This window comes from Loxodonta africana, chromosome 24 (genome assembly GCF_030014295.1).
Source record: "Loxodonta africana isolate mLoxAfr1 chromosome 24, mLoxAfr1.hap2, whole genome shotgun sequence".
Lineage (NCBI taxonomy): Eukaryota > Metazoa > Chordata > Mammalia > Proboscidea > Elephantidae > Loxodonta > Loxodonta africana.
Window position 1 is genome coordinate 29,938,378 of NC_087365.1, and position 12,263 is coordinate 29,950,640.

Below are 12,263 nucleotides of genomic sequence, written 5' to 3' on the forward strand. Positions count from 1 at the left end.
TCACCTTCACAAATGCCAAATAAAACTCAAATAACTCACTTATCTAGCATGTTTATTGTTGTTTTACTCTTTTTCCTTCCCCAAAACCCATTCCCATTACCTTCCAGTAGATTCGAACTCACAGCAACCCTACAGGACAGAGTAGAACTGCTCCACAGGGTTTCCGAGGCTATAAATCTTTACAGAAGCAGACTGCCACATCTTTCTCCCACCTTCCGGCGATGGTGGGTTTGAACTACAGACCTCTGGGTTAGCAGCTGAACACTTAACCGCTGTGTTACCAGGGCTGTTTCATTCCCACCTTCCTAAAATGTCAGATCCATAAGCGCACGGGGTTTGTCCGTTTTGTTCAAGACACTGCTCAACACATAGCGTATAGTAGATAGTCAATAAATATTTGTTGAATTGAAATGCCTGCAGGCCCCCATGTGAACAAGCAAACCAAGAATGAACTAGAGAGGGGCATGCCCGGCCTACTGCAGGCAAGCGGGCCCATGGGATAGATGTGGCCTGTTCTAGGGAGCCAAAAATCCAGAAGTGTGTGAAAACTCTAGATTCTTAAAGGTTAGCAAATTCAATAAAAATTTTTAAAACCTTGTTTCTTACAGACCCAACAAAACATGTCTCCAAGATTTTTGCCCCCCATACAATCTGGCCCACAACAGGCCTGTCTGAGACCTCTGCAGCAATGGAGATAGAACCCAGGGGCTGCTGGCCCAGAGCCAGCACCTGCTCTCCAGGTAGAAGGGATGGAGGAGGCGGAAAGGGAAGGGCTCACCCCCTCAGGGCCAACCCCCAGGAAGGGAGGCCTGGCTAAGCCCCAGTGAGGTAGCCAGACTCTGCCCCACCTCTGATGGCTCCCAAACCAGTCCAACCCGTTGGAAGCGGGAGTTCCCTCCTGGGCACCTGGAGGCAGTGGGAGGAAGGAGGTCAGATGGGTAGGGCTGGGGCAGGAGTCTCTGGCCACCATCCCTCCCTCCCCCAACACACACACCTGCCAATCCCAGGGTCTCCTCAGAAGGCAGGGTCAGATCAGAGGAGCCACGCCTGGCTTTGGGGTTTGGAGGACACCCGGCACTCGCCCACCACCTGCTGTGCACCTTGAACATGCCACAGTACCTCTCCCAGAATCAATTTCCTTATCTGTGAAATGCGGATAAAAATAGACCTTCCTGAACCTCCAGGTCGTTGTGAGGATGGAAAGATAAAGCAGGTCAAGGCCTTTCCTCTGCACCTGTCGAAAAGGCAGCGCTCCACGAACAGGGTTCCTTGTTATTATTACTTTGACAGTCAAGCTCAGACCACCTCCTTCGGGGGGTCTCTAAGCACCTTCCAGAAGGGTCTGTCCCAGGCAGAGCTGCACACAAGACAGGCACATGATAAAGGCTAAACAGCACATTGACCTGAACAAGGCCCATTTCACAGGTGGGCAAACGGAGGTGCGGCAGTGCCTGTGAGTTGAAGCCAGGGTCCCAGGTGGGATTCAGTGTCCCTTCTGAGGCCGCGTCTCACCCCGAATGCCCCAACCCCGCCTGCTGAGCACGGAATTTCAAACGCAGCCCACAAATGCGGAGGCGCCGGGGCCCATCTCTTTGGCACCCCTGGGCACACAGCCCCACACCGCCCCCTCCCCATGGGCTCTCCGGGACCAGACTGCAGGCATAAGGGCCGACCTCGCATCCCAAGTCTGCTCTTCCCCACCTCGAGGCAATCTTGGGCACCCTCGTTGGCGCAGGGGACCGCGGGCGGGACAGCTTGCTGTGTGTCTCCGACGGCTCGCCGGCCCCTCTCTGAGCCCCGGTTGCCCTGGCTCTGGAATGACGAGGCTGACTACACGATCCCTGCAATCCTGTTCAGGCCAGAAGGTGAGACCCCGCCTCATCCCCGCCTTCCAGGGGAAGGAGGGGTGCCCGGGCCATCTCCCACCTCAGCCAGGCGCCCCCGCCCCGGCCTGCAGATACCTGGCTGTGCCCGCGCCGCTGCCCTGCGCTCCTCTGGCCCAGCCCACCTGGGACTCAGGTAACCCGCGTTTGCGCAACTTCCGGTGGGTGTGGGCCGGTGAACCCGCCGGCCCAGGTGTTACTTGAAAAAGGGGAAAGAGCCAGGCAGGGGCCGGAACCTGAGCCCAGGCGTGCTAGCAGCTGGCTGGGCGCAAGGAGCAGGGCCACCACCTCTGGCCCACCCTAGGAAACTCTTCCGAGAGCCAGGGCCCACCCAACTCCAGCTGTACTAACCCTATCTGCACATCTAGCTCATGGGGACCCTGTGACCTATTCAGACAAGTGCACTCATCTTAGAGATAGAAAAACTGAACCCCTCAGAGAGGCAGAGTCCAATCACCACCAGCTAATATTCACTGTGCCAGGCCCAGAAGGTGTTTTTTCTGGTATCGACCATTTGAATCTTCCTAACAACCCCTATGAGGTGAGCTCTATTATTATCCCCTTTTAACTAATGGAAAACTGAGGCTGGGACAGGCTGAGTCACTTACCCGAAGTCACCCCGGGGAGTCCAACCTGGGCACTTTCCCTCCAGACCAAGTCTGAATGCCAACCCTTTCTAGCTGTGTCCCTGGGCAAATTGGTGGATCTCTCTGGCCCTCCATTCTGCCAAGTAAGGAGGGTCCCACCTTCCCAGCCAGGCCAGTGCGAGCTCTATGGGCCTGGGAATGCCCGGCAAACCTCCATGTTTTGTGCAAGCTGTAATCACTACCAATTAGCAGTAATAATGATCACAACAACAGCAGCAGCTGGAATTTTTGAGTGCCAGGCACTGTACCGACTTACTTAAACCTCCGGACCCCCGGAGGGAAGTACTATTTACTCCCCATTTTACAGGTGAGGAGATTGCAGCCCTGGAGGAAGGAATCCCTGGGAGGGAAGTGATGCTCCCTGCCAGTCCAAGCCCTATTTCGTCACTTCTGGTGGGCACACGTAGTCAGGCCATCTTCCGCTGAGGTCCTGAGGCCCAGAGGAGGAGGCGCCCAACAGGCCTCAGATCTGAGCCCTGGGGAGGCCGATGGGGCCCAGTTCCATGTCTGTGCCTGGGGGTACTGGGAAGGCTGGGCCAGAACTGGGGTGGGGGCATGAGGGGCAGGAAGTGACTCAGAAAACAGCTCTCCTCCCCTTAGGAGTGACTCAGCCCTGAGCCTCCACCAGCCCCTGGGGCCTGACTTTGAGCTGAGGCTAGGAGTGGCAAGACCACCAATCCCCTCTGACCCTCCACCAAGGCAACAACAGTGGGAGCTGGGGAGGGGAGAGGGGAGGCTCAGTCAGGCAGTAATTGTAGTTAAAACAAAAATAACAATTAAAATTTTCATAATAAAATAGGTAAGAACTAATCATTTCTGGGCACTTTCTACATACCAGACACTGTTCTAAGCTCTTTAGGTATGTTAACTCATTTAGTCCTCATACCCTGTGAGGTAGGTACTACTATCATACCCATCTTAGAGATGAGAAAACTGAGGCACAGAAAAATAGATCTACTCACCCTAGGTCACACAACTGGTAAATGGCAGAGCTGGGGTTTGAACCCAGGCCTGGGTCTGGGGAGGGGATGTAGAGGAGACAGTCTTCAGTGTTACCCTTGGGCCACTCACCAGGTACACCCCCCAGGGGACTCCTGAGGAATCTACAGCATCCCCCTCCCCCGGTCCCTGGAGGGAAAAGCTACCTCAAGAACCACTCCCTAGCTATGGCCCTGGCCCTCAGTTTCCTCAGCTGTAAAATGGAGGCATTGATAAGGCAATATTTTCCCAACAAAAATCAGATCCCATCGCTGCTTTTCTTAAACCCTCCTGTGACTCCCCATCATGTTAGAATGAAATTGAAACTCCCTACTAGGCTCTCAGGCCGTCCAAGATCTGGCCCCTACCCACCTCTCCATCTTCATCTCTATTCTCTCTCCTGTTCCAGCCACACAGCCCTGATGTTCTGAAACTCACCAAGGTCTCTCCTGCCTCAGGGCCTTTGCACCTGTTGTTCTCTTCCCTCACCTCCTTTGAGTCTCATGTCAAATATCACCTTTCAGAGAGGGCTCCCAGACCACCGAGAAGCTCCCACCAATTATTCCCTTTCAAGCACTCATCACATCCTATCATTTTAAACATTTTCTTATTTGTCACCTGTTTCCTGTCCCCTACACTGTGCTGTGAGCACCATCACACCCTTCTGTTTTCTTCCTCCCAGAACACCATTGACCAAGGGGCTGGGCTGGAACCCAGGCTACCTCAAAGGCCAAGGTCCCTCATTACCAAGCCTCCGCCAATCACCCACCCTGCTTGAGGCTCCCCCACCTGTTTAGCTCCTCCTCCAGCCTCAAGATGCCCTCATTCAAACGGAGTTTTGGTGACCTCTAGCTGAGCCACGTTCTTTGTCCAAACATACTATGTCCAAACCCCATCCTCTGGCCACCTCTGTAGGTGACAGGAGCATGGACTCTGGAACCAACCTACCCGGGGGGCAAGTCCCCATTTCTCCAGTGATTAGCTAAGACCTTGGAGTAAGATTCATAACTTCTCCATGCCTCAGTTTCTCCAACTGTAAAATGGGACGCATAACAGCTTTTCTTCCATAGTGAGGCTGCGTATGACAAATGCCATCAACGTGTGAACTGTGATGACTATTGTTATGGGTTGAATTATGTACCCCCAAAACGTGTTGCAAATCCTAACCTCTATGTCTGTGGTTATAATCCCATTTAGGAATTGGTTGTCTTTGTTATGTTCATGAGAAAGGATTACTGTAGGGTATATTTTGAGTCAATCTCTTTTGAGAAATAAAAGAGATTAAACAGATGGGGGAAGAGAAATGCCGAGCCACATGAAGACTGCTCAGGAGCAGAAGCTCAGAAGAGACAAGGATCTTCCTCCAGAGCCGATAAAGAGAGGAAGGATTCCCCTAGAACCAAGTTTCTTAGTTATCTAGTGCTGCTATAACAGAAATACCACAAGTGGGTGGCTTTGACAAACAGAAATTTAGTCTCTCACAGTACAGGAGACTAGAAGTCTGAATTCAGGGCACCAGCTCCCAGGGAATGCTTTCTCTCTCTTTTGGTTCTAGGGGAAGGTCTTTGTCATCAATCTTCCCCTGGTCTAGGAGCTTCTCAGCACAGGGACCCTGGGTCCAAAGGACACACTCTCCTCCTGGTTCTTCGTTCTTGGTGGTAGGAGGTCCCCTGTCTCTCTGCTTGCTTCTCTCTCATATATCTCAAAAGAGATACAAGATAGAACCTAATCTTGTAGATTGATTCCTGCCTCATTAACATAACCGTCTCCAATCCTGCCTCATTAACATCATAGAGGTAGGATTTACAACACATAGGAAAATCACATCAGATGACAAAATGGTGGACAGTCACACAACACAAAGAATCATGGCCTAGCCAAGTTAACACACATTTCTGGAGGACAGAATTCAATCCATAACAAGCCAGTACCATAAATTCAGACATCTAGCCTCCTGAACAGTCAGAAAATAAATTTCTGTTTCTTAAAGCCATCCACTTGTGGCATTTCTGTTATACCAGCACTAGATAACTAAAGGCAGAATTTGGTATGGAGAGTGGGGTGCTGTTCTAATAGACACCTAAAATGTAGAAGCAATTTTGGAATTGGGTAATGGGCAGAAGATAGAAGAGTTTTAAAGTGCTAATAGTAAACACCTGAATTGCCTTGAGGAGATTATTGGTAGAACTATGGACGTCAAAGGCAATTCTGGTAAAAGTTCAGAAGGAAATGAGGAGAGCTGTAGAGAAAGTCTCTACTGTCTTAGAGAATACATACAGTGCCAGCAACAGAATGTTGCTAGAAATGTGAACATTAAACACACTTCTGGTGAGGCTTTAAAAGAAAATAATGAACATGTGATCAGACAATGGAGGAATGGTGATGCTTTTTATGCAGTGGCAAAGAATTTGTCTGAATTATGTTCAAATGTTTGGTAGATGGTAGAACTTGTAAGTGATGAACTTGGGTATCTGGCTGATGAGATTTCTAAGCAAGATCTTAAAGGGACTGCGTGGTTTCTCCTTGCTGCTTATACTAAAATGCGAGAGGAAAGAGATGGACTTAAAAATGAACTGTGCAAAATGAAAACAAAACTTAAAGAGTTGGAAAATTCTGTTGTACAAACTAAGGAAACATATCCTAGAATGTTCACCAAGGACGTGGCTACACAATCTTTTGTGTTGGATCTAACCAACTATCACATTAGAAAACCCATCAGCTTAGACTGAAGGGGTCAGAGACAGGGTGAAGGGAAAGAACACTGTCTGCCTCTTTGCATCCTACAAGCAGAAAACAAGTCAAAGGAGGTACATTTCTTATCCTCCAAGAAAAGAAAAGAACCATCCCTGGAGCAGCTCAGAGTTCAGCAGAACTGTTGGAAGGAGCGCAGGATGCAGAGCCTTTCGAGTTTCAAAAGGTGGAGCCACGGTCTCCTGGATCTCAAAGGGTGGGGCCACAGCCTCCTAGGTTTCAAAGAGTCGCATCTTTGCCAACTTAGCTCCAGAGTGTGGGGCTGCCATTAAGGTGTACCAAAGGGACGGGGACACTGCCAAAGCTGAGGGGGTAGGGCTGCCATGCCCAAGGGGCAGAAGAATGGGGACTGCCTGGGCTCAGGGGGTGGGGTCACCACTCAGATGGTCTAGGAGAATGGAGCCACCCAAAGCCAAGGGAAAAGAGTTGCTGTCCCAGTGGGCCTGGAAGGCAGAGGTGAAGCCCAGGGCCAAGGGGTCTCCACCCAGAATCCAGAGAGCATGGCCGCCCTTGAGAGCTAATGTAAATTGTTCTGCTAGGTTTTAGACTTGCTTGGTGCCTGTTATCCCTTCTTTCCCTTCAATTTCTCCCATTTGTAATGGAAATGTCTACTTTATGCCTGTTTTACCGTTGTACCCTGGAAGCAGATAACTTGTATTATAGGTTTCACAAGTTCACAGATGAAGATGAATTTTGCTCCAAGATGGAATCCGCCTAAAGTCTCACCCATATTTGATTAGATGATTCAGAAGATGAGATTTTGAACTTGGAGTTGATTTAAGACTTTTGGGATGATGTGATGGGGTGAATGTGTTTTGCCTGTGGGTAGGACATGAATTTTGGGGGGCCAGAGGGTAGAATGTTATGGATTGAATTATGACCCCCAAAAATATGTGTTGTAAATCTTATCTTCTATGCCTGTGATTATAATCTCATTTGGGAATGGGTTCTCTTTGTCATGTTAATGAGGCAGGATTAATATAGGGTGTGTTTTGAGTCAATCTCTTATAAAATATGGAAGGAGCAGATTAAGAAAGCAGAGATGGGGGAAGAGAGATGCCAAGGTATATGAAGATTTTCCAGGAGCAGAAGCTCAAAAGAGACAAGGACCTTCCTCCAGAGCCGACAAAGACAGAAAGCCTTCTCCTGGAGCTGACACCCTGAATCTGGACTTCTAGCCTCCAAAACTGTGAGAAAATAAATTTGTTTGTTCAAGCCACTCAAACGTGGTATTTCTGTTATAGCAGCACTAGATAACTAAGACTGCTATTCAACCGAACAGATCCTCCAGTGCCCAGATCCTGTGTGCGGCATTCCTCAGCCCAGAACACTTCTCTAGAAGGCTGCAAATCTACCAGTGGCACGAAGTAATGGTTAAGAGTGCGGAGTCTGGAGCCAGAATGCCTGAGTTTGGATCCCAGGTGTGGGTAACCTTGGGCAAGTTACTGAACCTCTTCATGTCCTCTCTTGTTTCCCCTCTATAAGGTGAAAACTATAACTGCAGTAACTAAGATGGATCGGAAGAAGGGCCTGGCAATCTACTACCAGAAATCAGTCAGTGAAAACCCTATGGATCCAGCGGTCCAATCTGCAGCCAATCATAGGGATGGTGCAGGACCAGGTAGTACTTTGTTTTGCTGTGCGTGGGTCGCCATGAGTCAGGGGCCAACTCGACAGCAGCTAACAACAACAATAAAGATGGAAGCTCTAACAGCAGTAACTACGTTCTATCATAGAGCTGAGGGAATTAAATGAGTTCAGAGCTGTACTTTTACATACTTGTCAAGTGCCTGGTACATACTAAGATGTTTGTGATGTTTATCCTTCGTTGGGTGGGGGTGTTTTCTGATATTTATAAATTTACATGACATTCTTGCCCCCTCCTCCTCTTCCTTCCACCTGCTTCTCTCTTTCCCTTCAATGGAAGCCTGGCCCAGACTTGGTGGGAGGCGGAGACCCTTGCCTGCCCCAGGGGATCACAGAGGCTCCAGGCAGCAGGAGGAGACCAGCCAGTCAGGCAGCCCAGCTCTATTTCAGCCCAGCTGTCTGGGTCATAGACACCCAGCTGGGCCCCTCCAGTGCCGCGCCAACTCTGCACTATTTCTGGAGTCCCCCTGAAATGTTTGTGCTCTGGCCTTCCCAGGAGTCAGCCTTGCCCAGGGCGCTTTGTATAAACCTCAGGAAGGGGGAGGTGAGCAGGCTGTGGGAGTGGTGTGGGCATGGACACCGTGGGCAGTAAGCTCCTGCCTGGCCCACCAGCTGCCCACCTCTACCAGCTTGATCCTCTGGGCCTTGATTTGCACCTCTGGAAATGAGGACAGAGGGACTTGCAGTGGGTACTGAGTGAGGGAGATGCCACATGCAAACCCTTAGGGAAGGGCCTGGCACAGAGGATGGGGGTGGTAGAAGTGAAGCAGACCCACAGCCCACTTCTGTCCTGATTGCCCTCTGCCCCTTTGGGGGCTCACTATCATGGCTTCTTACCTTGGCCCAGAGCTGTGAAGAAACTGGCCCAAGGTCACCCAGCAAGTCAGTGACAGACCACAGATATGGCAGTGGTTCTCACAATTAAATATATAATATATAGTGATCACATATGTATCATTTTTCAACCAGGTGATATATTCACATGGCTCAAAATTCAAAAGCTATAAAAAGGAATGGAGTAAAAAAAAATTCTCTCCTGCCCTTGTCCTGGGGAGCCACCCAGTTCCCTTCCCTGTAGGCACCACTGTGACCAGGTAGTTGTGTGTCTTTCCAGGGAAATTTTAGGCAGATACAAGCAAGTATGGACATACATGTTTTCTCTTTTTTTACACAAATGGCAACAGGCTTTGTGTACTGTTTTCAACCTTGCCCTTTCTCCTCAACAATATATGTTGTTCTTGGTACGCCATCAGTACCTAGAGAGCAGCCTCTCCTTTTTCACAGCTGCACTGTGCCTACCAGTTCCACTTGCCATTGAGTTGACTCTCGTTTGTGGCGATTCCCGCTCATGGCAACGCCTACTCATGGTGACCCCTTGTGTTTCAGTGTAGAACTGTGCTCCACAGGATTTTCAATGGCTGATTTGTTGGAAGTAGATTACCAGGCCTTTCCTGTGAGGTGCCTCTGGATAGATTCAAAAGGCCAACCTTCCAGTTGGTAGCCAAGCATGTTAAGCATTTGCACCACCCAGTGTGTGTCCAGTCCCTCCTATTACAAACCATGCTGCAGTGTCACTGTACCTATGTCATTTTGCCAAGAAGAAATACCTGAAGTGAGACAGCTGAGTCAGCGGACAGCACTTGTAATTGTGACAGAGATGGTGGAACTACACTCCATGGAAGCCATGCAAGTTGACCTCCCACCAGAATAACATGCAGTAAAACAATTAAATATGACCTTACCTTATGATCCAGCAATTCCACTCCCAGGTGTATAACCGAGACACCTGAAAGCAAGAATTCCAGCAGATACTTGTACACCAATGTTCACTGTAGTGTTATTCACAGTAGCCAAAAGATGGAAACAACTCAGTGTCCATCAACAGATGAACAGATAAACAAATGTGGTATACACATACAATGGAATATCACTCAGCCATAAAGAGAAATAAAGTTCTGATACATGCTATGACATGGAAGAACCTTGAAAATAAGCCAGACACAAAACAGCAAATATTGTGTGATCCCCCTTATATGAAATACCTAGAATAGGCAAATGGACAGAGTCAGAAAGTAGATTAGAGATTACCAGGGGCTGGGAGGAGGCAGGACATGGGGAGTTATTGCTTAATGGGTACAGGGTTTCTGTTTGGGGTGATGAAAAAGCTTTGGAAATAAATAGTGGTGATGCTTACACAACACTTAAATAAACAAACAAAACGCCAAGGAACTTGAAAGAAAGCTACTAGGGTCGATTCCAACTCATAGCAACCCTACAAGGTACCCCTTAAGCAATAATTCTCAAAGGGCCCAAATGCCAGGGACAGAGCTCTGGCCTGCCCTGGAGACCACGCTCCTCTTCTTCCTGGCCACATCTCCACCCTCTTCAAGCTTGCTCCCACCTCAGGACTTTTGCCCTTGATGCTCCCTCTGCATGGGATGTTCTCACCTGCCCACCACTTGTTCTCCTCCTAAAGCTTCCCTGACCTTCAGATCTCAGCTCAAACATCCCTTTTTCCCAGGAACCCTCCCTGACCATGCCTAGACTAGCTCAGGGCCCCCAGTGAAACTCCCTCATGGCTCTCTCCTCCTTCTTATTATATTCCTTGTCACACTGAAATTTTACATTTGGATATGTGGTTATTTACATCATTTCTGTGATTATAAAGACAGAATACTAATTCTTCCTTTTGGATCCAGTATTGCCTGGCACAGCACTGTTACTAACCCTGTAACAGTGATATTTTGCTTAGCATGCACTGCATTTTTACTTTTAAAAATGGTTCACTGAAATACTATTTATCTTAATTACTGAGCTTTTGGGCACCCCTAAATTTTGCACTAGAGGTTGAGTGCCTCACTTGCCTCATTCTAGCCCCTGCCCTGTGTCACATTCCAGAGGAGAAAACAATAAACTCACTAATAAGTGAAATAGATAGGACAACAGATGGGGCAAATGCTACTGAGACAAAACAGGCAAGGGGGAGGGCAGGGCTGTGAAGCCAATAAATTTTTGTTGTAAGAAAGAATGCAGGCAGAAGATCCCCAAATGAACACTTAGTCCAACCCATGGCGTTCTGGGGAAGGGAAGACAGACGCCCAGAAGGGGCACCCTACAGACCCGAAGACGCCGGGGACGGGGAGGAGGGGCCTAGTTGTAGGGAGGAGGTGATCCAGCCAGGGGGTCTACGAGCCGTGCCCCAAAGAAGCTAAGAAGTGACCACCAGTTGCCGTCTGGGCCTTTCTAGGCACATCTAGGCTGCGAGGTGAGGTGGAAAGACCTGAATGGGATTCTCTGCCAGACCTCTCTGGGCTGGGCCACTTGACTCTCTTAAGCCTCAGCGTCCTCACCTGTGAAATGGGGTAACACCTCCTTCTTGCAGGTACGATTCAGTGAGGACGCCAACAGCAGGCGCTCAGTGAACCGTAACCCCCTGCTGGACCCCGGCTCGCACCCCAGACCACCCGCGCCCTCACCTGGGGCCTGTGCTACGCGAGTCGTCGCTCCTCTAGCGTGGGTCTTGGAGAGGCTGACAGCTCTGACCCGGGCTGGGAGTGACCGTTCCCAACGCGGCCCGGAAGACCCCAGCCCCGAGGGCCTCTTTGAGCTGCCGTCTCACTAGATGGCCCGGGGGCCTTGATTTTCCGAAGGCCCCGGCCGGAGCGTAGGTCCAGAGATCCGCGGAAGGGGAAGTGAGCGCGCCGCACACACACACCCCCCTCGGCCGGAATGGTTCGCCCCGGAAATCCTGATTGGTCCCCCGCTTCCGTTCGAACGCCGCGCCGCCCGCGTTGCCAAGCGACGACTTAGCGTCAACCTCGTGAACTGAGCGCCCGGACTCGGCGGCCCCGCCCCTTCCCTGTCGGCCCCACGTTCTTCCGGCGGCTGCAGTCGCCCGGGCGCGTGGTTCTTTCCGTTCCTCCTCCTCCCGCCCCCCGCTCCCCAGACCGGAAGTCCTGAGGGTCCCCACCTGAAAGAGGCAGTGGTTGGGGCTTCTGGAGTGTGTCTAGTCTCCTTTGCAGCTAACTTGCCATGTGACCCTGGGCAAGTCTCTTCCCCTGTTCCTCTAGCTGCACAGCGATGAGTGGCTTCGTTTTAAAATGGCATGCACTGCAGTCCTGAAATTTGTCCTAAGAAAATGATCAAAATGCGAGCAAAGATTAATATAGCTCAGCGTTATTCCCCATAGCAAAACAGTGGAAACAAATTAAATGACCAGCAGAAAGGGATTGATTATGTAAGTCCATTCTGGTGACCCACTGGTTAAACGTTTGGCCGTTAACCAAAAGGTCGGCAGTTCGAAACCACCGGCCTCTCTCCTTGGAAACGCTATGGGGCAGTTCTCCTTTGTTCTATA

General features: G+C 50.1%; 1 protein-coding gene across 4 annotated transcripts in view; it reads right to left on the reverse strand.

Moving 5' to 3' along the window:
• FAM110A (family with sequence similarity 110 member A) overlaps positions 1 to 11,626 on the reverse strand; it is a 38,667-nt gene extending 27,041 nt beyond the window's left edge. For 2 of the 4 annotated variants that reach the window (XR_010319235.1, XM_003411475.4), the window contains exon 1: positions 11,383 to 11,624. The gene's annotated coding sequence lies outside the window, so the exon portion shown is untranslated. The other 2 variants (XM_010591588.3, XM_064275905.1) reach the window with 2 other exon arrangements.
• Between the last annotated feature and the right edge of the window lie 637 nt (positions 11,627 to 12,263).